This window comes from Pseudophryne corroboree, chromosome 9 (assembly GCF_028390025.1).
Source record: "Pseudophryne corroboree isolate aPseCor3 chromosome 9, aPseCor3.hap2, whole genome shotgun sequence".
In the NCBI taxonomy this organism is placed as follows: Eukaryota; Metazoa; Chordata; class Amphibia; order Anura; family Myobatrachidae; genus Pseudophryne; species Pseudophryne corroboree.
Genome location: NC_086452.1, coordinates 175,299,106 through 175,309,244, shown reverse-complemented (window position 1 = coordinate 175,309,244; position 10,139 = coordinate 175,299,106). Strand labels below are relative to the sequence as shown.

The following is a 10,139-nucleotide window of genomic DNA, read 5'->3' as shown; positions in this document are numbered from 1 at the left end:
GGAGGACGGCTGCTGCAAGGAGAGGGGGCTGCTGCGAGTGGAGGTGCCTGATAGGAGATGTAGTTCTCCCTGCTGTTGCCTCCGGACACACCCGGCCCTAGGACAAGTGCCAGATTAAGGTTCAGAAGGGCCTGGAGCTGAAATTTTTGAAAGGCCTATTGTGTGCCGCAGCATGATGGGCCACATTCAGAGGGTCTGCGCACACGCATCAGCTAGAGTGCACGTGCATGACCATTCACGATGCGATCTCGTACCGGAGGGATGCAATCTCATCGTTAATGACAGGCGATGTGCATCCAGGGGTGGTGACGCGGTGTTGTGGGGAAGAGAGCAGGAAAAAAGAAATTCCAGTGTAATCGCATAGAAATACACAAATTGGAAAAAATACCCGGTTTTACCAGTAGTTGAACTATGGGATGGTTCATATGTGGGCCGTGTTCAGGCTGGACACACGTTTCGCGATTTGAATGCTTGATCACCATTGCATATTTATTGCATTATTTTTTAGACTATAGGCAAGTAGGATTTCATTTACACAATTCCTTTACTGGTATATCATTGGGAGACCACCTGTGAATACAGGATACTGTAGCGCAAGGGCCCCATGGTACGGTCTCACTACTAGCCAGGTATAGGGTTACTTTTGTCACGGTATATAACTCTGTGCCACTCTTCCTAGCCACAAGATCATCCACCTTGCTTTACCTTATTGTATACCCCAAATTATCCTTAAATGCTAAGCACACACTACCACCCTGCTTTACAGGCACCATACCATGTCCAGCATGTTGAAAGTCTGAATGTGCTGAGGGACCGAGACGATACGTCTGTGAACGACGGAGTTCACAGACGTATCAGCCGTACACACTGGCCGACGGACCCGCGATATATCGGCCAGTGTGTACGGGCCTTAATATATCTGCAGATATATTGGTCATCTGCTGTGTTGCACAGCAGATGCAATATATCTGTGAAAGAGGTCTTTCACAGACATATTGCTTGTACACACCTGCAGATCAGCAAAAGATATAGTGGACAACCAACTGATTGGCCAATATATCTGCCAGTGTGTACCCAGCATTACACTAAACTTAATCTTCACCATAACCTTAACCCTAAACCTAACCGTAACCATAAGCATAACCCTACACCTAACCCTAAACCTAAAAATAACACTAACTACTACTTTACTTATGAATATGAAGACATTTTGAAAATGTTAATATTTGTGAATGTTGATATTTTGCATGTATACTTAACATACTGTACATGTTGACATTCTTACTGTGGATATTCAGAACATGTCCACATTCTTACCGCATACCACAACATCAAAATTTAGGTACAAACTCAGCATTTCCTAAAGAAGAAAAACAACCTGTGCTCTAACCAACTTAATTCTCCCAGTGATAAATATTTCAATATAAATTAGTTGTGTTTGTGTTTTATTAAATTTCATCTCAGTGTTATTTTTGTAAATATTTGTTTAAGAAACTATGGCCCTCATTCCGAGTTGTTCGCTCGGTATTTTTCATCGCATCGCAGTGAAAATCCGCTTAGTACGCATGCGCAATGTTCGCACTGCGACTGCGCCAAGTAACTTTACTATGAAGAAAGTATTTTTACTCACGGCTTTTTCTTCGCTCCGGCGATCGTAATGTGATTGACAGGAAATGGGTGTTACTGGGCGGATACACGGCGTTTCAGGGGCGTGTGGCTGAAAACGCTACCGTTTCCGGAAAAAACGCAGGAGTGGCCGGGGAAACGGTGGGAGTGCCTGGGCGAACGCTGGGTGTGTTTGTGACGTCAACCAGGAACGACAAGCACTGAAATGATCGCACAGGCAGAGTAAGTCTGGAGCTACTCTGAAACTGCTAACTCGTTTGTAATCGCAATATTGCGCGTACGTCGGTCGCAATTTTAAGAAGCTAAGATTCACTCCCAGTAGGCGGCGGCTTAGCGTGTGTAACTCTGCTACATTCGCCTTGCGAGCGAACAACTCGGAATGAGGGCCTATGTATTTTGTATCATTTTTTTGAAACTATTTATGCAGTGTGGGAGTGCAGAAAATATATACAAAGCCCTTGGGGATACTTCTGTAATTAGTCATTGATTTCATTTGTGATTAGTTGTATAGTCAGTAGTGTCAGCACAATTCTTCTGTGAACAACATCAGAAGGTAATTTCTGTACTTACATTTGCAAAATACATTAGATTAGTAATCTAACCTTGGGGCTCCCAGCAAATCCTACATTGAGGATTTTTGACTATGGGAACAGATGGGAATTGCTACCAATTTAGATTAATAAGTCTGTACATTCTCAAATTATGACATTTCTAGGATATTTGAATTGCATACAGTGTGGGACTGGGGCATGAAGGGCCCACCGGGGGGGATGCAGTGATAGGGGCCCATACTTAAGGGTGTGGCCAGCCTACAAAGGGGGTGTGGCTAGCATCCACAGAGGCTTGAAATACACAATAGTCTAGTGCAGTGTAATGCAACATATCTACCATGTATAATAACAAGTGTACAGTCTGGATCCTGATCCCTAGAGGAAGGAGTGGGGCCTACCGGTGGTTTCCCTGGTACCCCTGTGGGCCAGTCCGACCCTGATTGCATAGTGCAGGTGTGTACTAACAGGAGGTTATTCAGCTGTATTTGTTATGTTTTATTACATCCGGAACACCTAGAGTGGGGTGAGGCAGGTTCAAAGCACCTATGCACAAGATGGAGTGATTACACCCACTGTGCATGATACAGTATACTTTCTGCAAAAAACCCCATACAACAGAGCATGACTGTATTACACAAAGGGCGGGATATAATGAAATCTGAGTTTGGCGGCCATGCGGAATGCCGGCTGAACTCGGACTTCATTAGATTCTGGCCAAAGAATTCAAATTTTGCTGATTTGCATTAAGGGAATTATAGGAGCATCAGAAGCAGGCCCCTCCATTCTTTCAGTTGGTAGGAAGTATTCACCATTATTATGTAAAACAGATTTGATTGATTGACAACGTTGAGTACATGAATAGGTGGTTTACATGAAACTACACTATGTAAGTCTGTGATGTGGCTAAAAGTGAACTGAAGCCTCCTGACAACAATGTAACTACTGTAGCTAATAAGCATCTTGTTTATACAAGGAAATAAAGGGTAATGGATACTGCCTCAGCTCATTATGAATTAAAAATCTGTGATTCATTGTACTCTCCACAATTAATTCATACTGCGATCAGATGTTCAACCCCCTCTCTGTGGTCCCATAAGTGTTTTCCATTTCATTTGCTCATCAAGGACCAATCCATAATGCTGGGTAATATTGTGTATGCTGGTATAGATTTATACAGGTTGCACATGATATACCGGCAGTCGGGATGTCGGCCATCAGTATGTCAGCAGGGTGGCAAGAGCAACAAGTCCCCTTGCGGACTCGCTCCGCTCGCCACGCTGTGGTCTCGGTGGCACGCTGAGCTCGGCACAGGTTATATTCCTACTCTATGGGTGTCGTGGATACCCACGAGTGGAAATAACCCATTAGCCGGGATTCTGGCTGTCGGCATTGTCAGCGGTTGGGATTCTTTCGTCAGTATTCTGACCGCCGGGATCCCGACTGCCGGCAATGTGACCGTATTGCATTTATTCAACCAAAGACTTACAGCATTAATGACAAGAAACTGAGAAACAGCAACTTCAAACATAAAAATACAACAGTTCTTAAAATATACAAGTACAGCACTTAGGGGGCGATGTATAATTACAGTAGTGGCACATATCGTGCCTATATAACGCTTCCTCCCTCGCCTCTTTACTGAGGAGAGGCAGGAAGCTACACCCACAAGATGTATGAACATCTTTTCTACAGAGGTGGGGCAGTGAAAATTCCCCCCTCCGGCGAACCCTGCAACCCCCCCCCCCCCCCCTCTCCCCACAGTGCATCAGCCTAGTGTTGTAGTGTTGATGTGTTGTGCCTCTCCTCCCAGCCGGTTCCACTGGGCATGTGCGGGATCTCGCTACTCTCGCCAGATCTCACATACAACCCACAGGGTATCCGGACTCCAGGTCGACACCAATGGGTCGACACACCTTAAGTCGACGCCAGCACTAGGTCGACATGCGTTTGTCAAAAAAATTAAAAATGTTTAACTTTATCATACTTTATGATCTACGTGGACTACAATTGGGAACGGTAACCTGTGCTGAGCACAGCGGTAGTGGAGCAAGGCACCTTGCCCAAAGCATGGCAAGTGAATCGATCCATGCGAGGGGACATGGTGCACTGATTGGAGTTTCCGGTCACATTACGTAGAAAATGACACCCAAAAAACAAACTCACGTCGACCTTTTTCCATGTTGACCTTTTGTCCATGTCAACATATTTTTGGTGTTGCCCTAAGGTTTATCGACCAATTGGTGTCGACCTAAGTGGTGTTGACCTAATTGGTGTCGACCTTGAGTCCCAGACCCAACCCAGAGCCGGCAGCCGCCTCAACCTGCTGTGGTGTGTGGGCAGTGACACCACAGTTGTTGAAATCGATAGCTGCAAGTGTCAGAACAGTCAGTACCACTGGCCACTTATACATTGCCCTGCATATCAGAGTGCTAAAGAAGATGGGAGCACAGCACCCCTGTCATTTACCACACATCAGCACATTAAAACATGGGGGATAAGTGGTATCAGCATACATAACAAGCGCTGATACCACTTCTTCCCCATACTGACTCTTACCAACTCTACCAGCATTCCTGGCGATATGCCTTCATTGCAGGGGCACTTTTAGAGAAGAGGAGGCCCGTGTGCAGACTCTATCTGGGCTCCATCCTCTCTAGCCGGCAGCGATGAGGACTCTGGGCACAAGGGTCACCATGGGACCCTAGCGCTGTCCCAGAGTCTAGTGTGCATCCACACATTTCTGGGAAAATAGCACGGTGTCCATTTTCCCAGAGATATCCTTACGGCGCTGTGGCTAATTTCCAGAAAAATGGCCACCATTTACCAGAGATTTGCTTAGAGATGCTGCCACCGGCGGGGGATTCTGAAGAGGTGAGTATTTAAAAAAAAATGGGTGCAGGGTGGACACCCGGGGCCCATGTACACCGCACACAGTGCACCCATTGTGAATACGCCAGTGTTTCATTGGTTCTCTTGGGAACAAGTTTCATCCAACAAGTTAGTTCAAACTTTTTTTTTACAGTTTTGTAATGAGTTTTAGTGTCTAGGAAGTAGCACAAACCACTGAATGACAGAAAACTGCATATTTAGCAATGCAAACATAACTTTCACAGTGGTTCAGAGTGCAGGACAGTTGATATGTATGTATCCAGACTTAGGGGCCTATTTACTAAGCCTTAGGTGGAGATCAACAGAGATAAAGTACCAGCCAATCAGCTCCTAACTCTTATTTTTCAAACACAGTTTGTGACATGGCACTTAGGAGGTGATTGGCTGGTACTTTATCTCCATCCAAGACTTAGTAAATAGACCCCAGAGTGCTGTACTTAAATGTGGGAGGAGCTTCAGCTGTCTAATACAGAGGGAAGATAATGGTTCTCTATTTAGTACAGTTGTGGTGGGTATTACTGAACTATGTATTTTACCTCAATGGTTTACATAGAAAATACTGTACATTTCGTGGTGTAGTCGTGCTTTATGGGTTTACGACAGACATATTTATCACCATGGAACTTATGAAGAGTAATAGGTGAATAATCTGTGTATGGATCATTGTAAAGCACAACACTGCCGCTATATAAATAAATGTTAATGAATAAGTGGAACTAATCTATAGTAGTTGTATTTCTGCAGCAGGGTACACTGTGTTCCACAAGGAATACATTGGGGTGTAGAGTGGATCTTGATCCAGAGGCACCAACATGCTAAAGCTTTAGGCTGTCCCAGGATGCATTGGGGCCTTCCTTTTAACCCCGCCTCCAGACTCTGTGAGCTCAGTTTCGAGTTGGTGCCTGTAGCAGCAGGTCACCTAACAGGGGGCTGCGCTGGGCAGCCCTGAAAAATCTTTCTAAGAAAACTTCAAGGGACGCAGAATTGATATATGTCAGAGCTACATTCAGTGCTTCATCTCCAACCCCTCCCAAGCGGCATTGGATACTCCCGCGGCCTGTTCCCGAGTACTTGCAATGGAGACGTTACGGCTCTAGGTACACAGTCGCAGACACTCTCCTGGTTTGTGTGGCTGCTACGGGGAGGAGGTAAGAGGGTCCCTAAGGCGGGCCCCGCTATTAAATCGTGTTCTGATCGCAGTCTAGGGAGACGGACTGCAACAATGGTGTGGACACTGTCACCGAGCAGGGACCCCACTATATCTGCCACGGCATATGAATACAAGTCGAGTGTACTATTGATAAGGCTCCGTAGTACCGGCGGTGAGGCCCAGCATAGGGAAGTCGGCGCTTGACCTGTAGCCCCTCCAAGGCCCAGGGTGACATCTGCTGCAGATTTTTCCGCCCTTGAGCTTCCTCACTACTTGACTGAGATGCTGGGTGCCAACTTAGGTATAGCTGCAGCTGGTCTCCGGGACTGCAGGGCAAGTTCTCCCTTGTAAAGCCGCCTGTATACAGTAATGTGACTTTACAAACACTTGAGCATTCTACATATCTTTATACAGACATCGTTAGTTAAGAAAAAGTGTACCAATTACAGAATATATTGTACGAGTATTCTGATCTATACTGCCAGTCTAAGACCACGCAGTATTTTATATATATATATATATATATATATATATATGTGATTGCAAAAGAATGCCGCGCCACTTGTGATACTACAATTCCCAAATTATTTAATAAACACTCCCAGTTATTTGGGCGTCAGCTGTCCCCTAAAGAAACGGCAATGGTAGGTTGCCGCAAATGAGAGATAGGAATACCAGATAGGGGTTCTAAGCGACCTAAGGTGTTTGTATATGACCGAATAAAATATGTCAATATATTTAAATATGTATAAAAATTCGTTTGTAAAAATGTTTAAAAAAAAAAAAAATTATTTCACAACACTAAAAAATATATTAAAAAATACAGTACCAATAAGTATAACACAATAAAAATACAGTTTCTCTAAAAGATGACTGTTTTTTTAAAAAGGGAAATGGATATGAGTAAAAATCTCAAGTAAAGTGCAGATAGTCTGTGCAAAATACGCTATTCAAAATGTGGAAAAAGTTTTAAGAGTCTTAACTGATGTAGCAGGAGGTCTCTGGATAAAGGCCCAATGTGTTTCGTCTCTAGGACTTCTTCATGGGGTAAGTGACAGGGTATCACAGGGCTCCTATATATACCCCCTTAATTGGGAGTTAAGTGATGACATCACTTCCTGTCTATGCTAATTGAAAAACCTTACCTTGCTGGAGCAGGAGTAAAGTTGTTCTTACTAGCCACCATTGTAATATGTGGCACACGGTAAACAGTATAATTTGATTGTCAGCAGAGTTTAAACATCATAACGGGAGTGCACGGAGAAGTGCGGTACTTCCGCCACACTTCCGGTGTCTAAACAGTTCAAGTGCGCATGTGCTCAGTCTTCTCAAGGTTCCCTGCTTCCGGTTTCGTTTCTGTACCGCCGTGGTGACGTCCTCGTGAGCCGTGGCCGTCTTCATCTGATTGGTTAATCGCGGCACATGGTCTCTCCCCACCGGAACTGGTGTACTGTGGAACGCACCGGTGAAACGCATCACATGTCCCGGAGTCTTGGCTTCACCCTGTTGCCATGGTGACGTTCTCTCATGATGATGTTTTTTTGCCCGGACGTAATCGCCAGAATTGCATGAATAAACAAAAACATGTTTAGGAATATGTTTAAAGAATGTGTATATTATAACGTTTTTAGGACGGATGTTAGTTATTAAAATCATGTATCTGGATTTGCGATCATTACTACACACATATATCTACAGGGTGAGTATCCCATATCCAAATATTCCGAAATACGGAATATTCCGAAATACGGACTTTTTTGAGGGAGAGTGAGATAGTGAAACCTTTGTTTTTTGATGGCTCAATGTACACAAACTTTGTTTAATACACAAAGTTATTAAAAATATTGTATTAAATGACCTTCAGGCTGTGTGTATAAGGTGTATATGAAACATAAATGAATTGTGTGAATGTAGACACACTTTGTGTAATGCACAAAGTTATAAAAAATATTGGCTAAAATTACCTTCAGGCTGTGTGTATAAGATGTATATGTAATATAAATGCATCCTGTGCTTAGATTTAGGTCCCATCACCATGATATCTCATTATGGTATGCAATTATTCCAAAATACGGAAAAATCCCATATCCAAAATACCTCTGGTCCCAAGCATTTTGGATAAGGGAGACTCAACCTGTATATCATATATATTATTACAATCAGAAAATTGAATGGAGGGGTAAATAGTATAAGTTATATGTACACGCCTGTGTATATATAAAAGTATATATAATCATATGTAGGTGGTGGATGGAGGGGGGGGGGGTATACATATACGCGAGCAGGTGATTCATGATTTTTACCTGTGAAACTCAGTGCTATGTTGACCATTATTTAAAAGTGCGAGTGAATTAGGAAATAGTGATTTATTTCTTAAAGTGCTGTTGCCTTAATATTAATATTAAAAATATTGAAAAAGTTACCTTAATTTTAATACAGTGAACCAATTGGTAAGGTGCGATTGCCTTAATATTGCATGCATTATTTAAATGTGACCATGTATATATCTAGGGAATAAAGTTATGTATTTAGGAGGCTTATAACCTTTAATAAGTGATCATGTGATCTGTGGATATCTGTCGCAATTGGACATTGAGAAGTTGCCTTTACTTTCAGTACAGTACCTAATATTCCCAATGGGTCACCCCTTCTGGTACTAGTCAGGCCCAACACTGCTTCGCTTACAAGTTCGGTTGAGATTGGGCCTTTCCAGTGTGGTTTGACTGTATTACTTTCGTATGCAACAAAAATGCCCACAATATATTAATTTTATTAGTGATTTTATTAGTGCAGAAGTGCATAGTTAACAAACATGTGAAATGATGGGGAGTGCAGGATAAAATCTGGATATTTGCTAATAATTTTCAACGACACCTCACAACAATGGAGCGATTTCATAATTCTCATTCAGGCCGAGTGGATGCATGGTTTTTAGTTGGAAAATCCAGAACATTTCTCGTTGTGACAACTTGATTGCCAAGTCACCTCCTCTCTCTCCAAGTTTAACCAGTTCTATCGCCTTGAAGGTAAGTTCTTCCGGATTTGAGTTGTGTCTCTCACTAAAATGTCTTGAAATGGTGTGGCTTTCAACTTTATTCTTAATGTTGCGTACGTGTTCTTGTATCCTAAGTTTGAGTTGTCTCTTCGTTTTTCCCACATACTTTTTTCCACAAGTGCATTCCAATAAATAGATCACCGATGAGTTATTACAGTTAATAAAGTCTTTGATTTTGTATTCCTTCTGGTTCTCGACGTCGCTGAAGCTTTTCCTATTGGGGTGTAGGAACTTGCAGACATTGCACCGACCGCACTTATAAGATCCAACGCATTTGGGCATCATCGTTGCGTCCCCTGTTGGAGTCTTCAACATACTTGGGGCTAGCAGATCCTTCAAGTTCTTTGATTTTTTATATATAATCTCTGGGCGTGGCGGGAGTATCTCTCTTAATACCGGGTCCATTAGAAGGATCCCCCAGTGTGATTTGAGTGATTTCCTTATGAGGTCCTCATGGCGGTTGTATGTAGTTATAAAAGCTGTGGATTCTTTCTTTGTATCCTTCGTTTTGTAGATGAGTAGATCTTCCCTCTTAAGGCCCTTTGTTCTGATGAGGGCTTTTTCCAGGATCTCGGATGGATACTCTTTCTGCTTGAATCTTTCCTTATACGTTTCCAACTGTTCTTCACACTCTTTCAGGTCACTGCAATTTCTTCTTAGTCTATGGAACTGTGAATACGGGATGTTGCTTTTCCATTTTCTGAGATGATTGCTTTTAAAGTGAAGATAACTATTTCGATCTACCTCCTTAATGAAGTTCTTGGTTTTGACTGTGCCTTCTAGTCCAGTTAGGATTAGATCCAAAAACTCAATGGATTCTTTGCTGGTATTGGAGGTAAAGGAAAGGTTCATGTTGTTGTTGCTTATG

General features: G+C 42.9%; 1 pseudogene; it reads right to left on the bottom strand.

The window, feature by feature from the left end:
* Positions 1–8,828: 8,828 nt before the first annotated feature.
* On the bottom strand, positions 8,829–8,947 carry LOC134964175 (5S ribosomal RNA; annotated as a pseudogene).
* Positions 8,948–10,139: the final 1,192 nt, after the last annotated feature.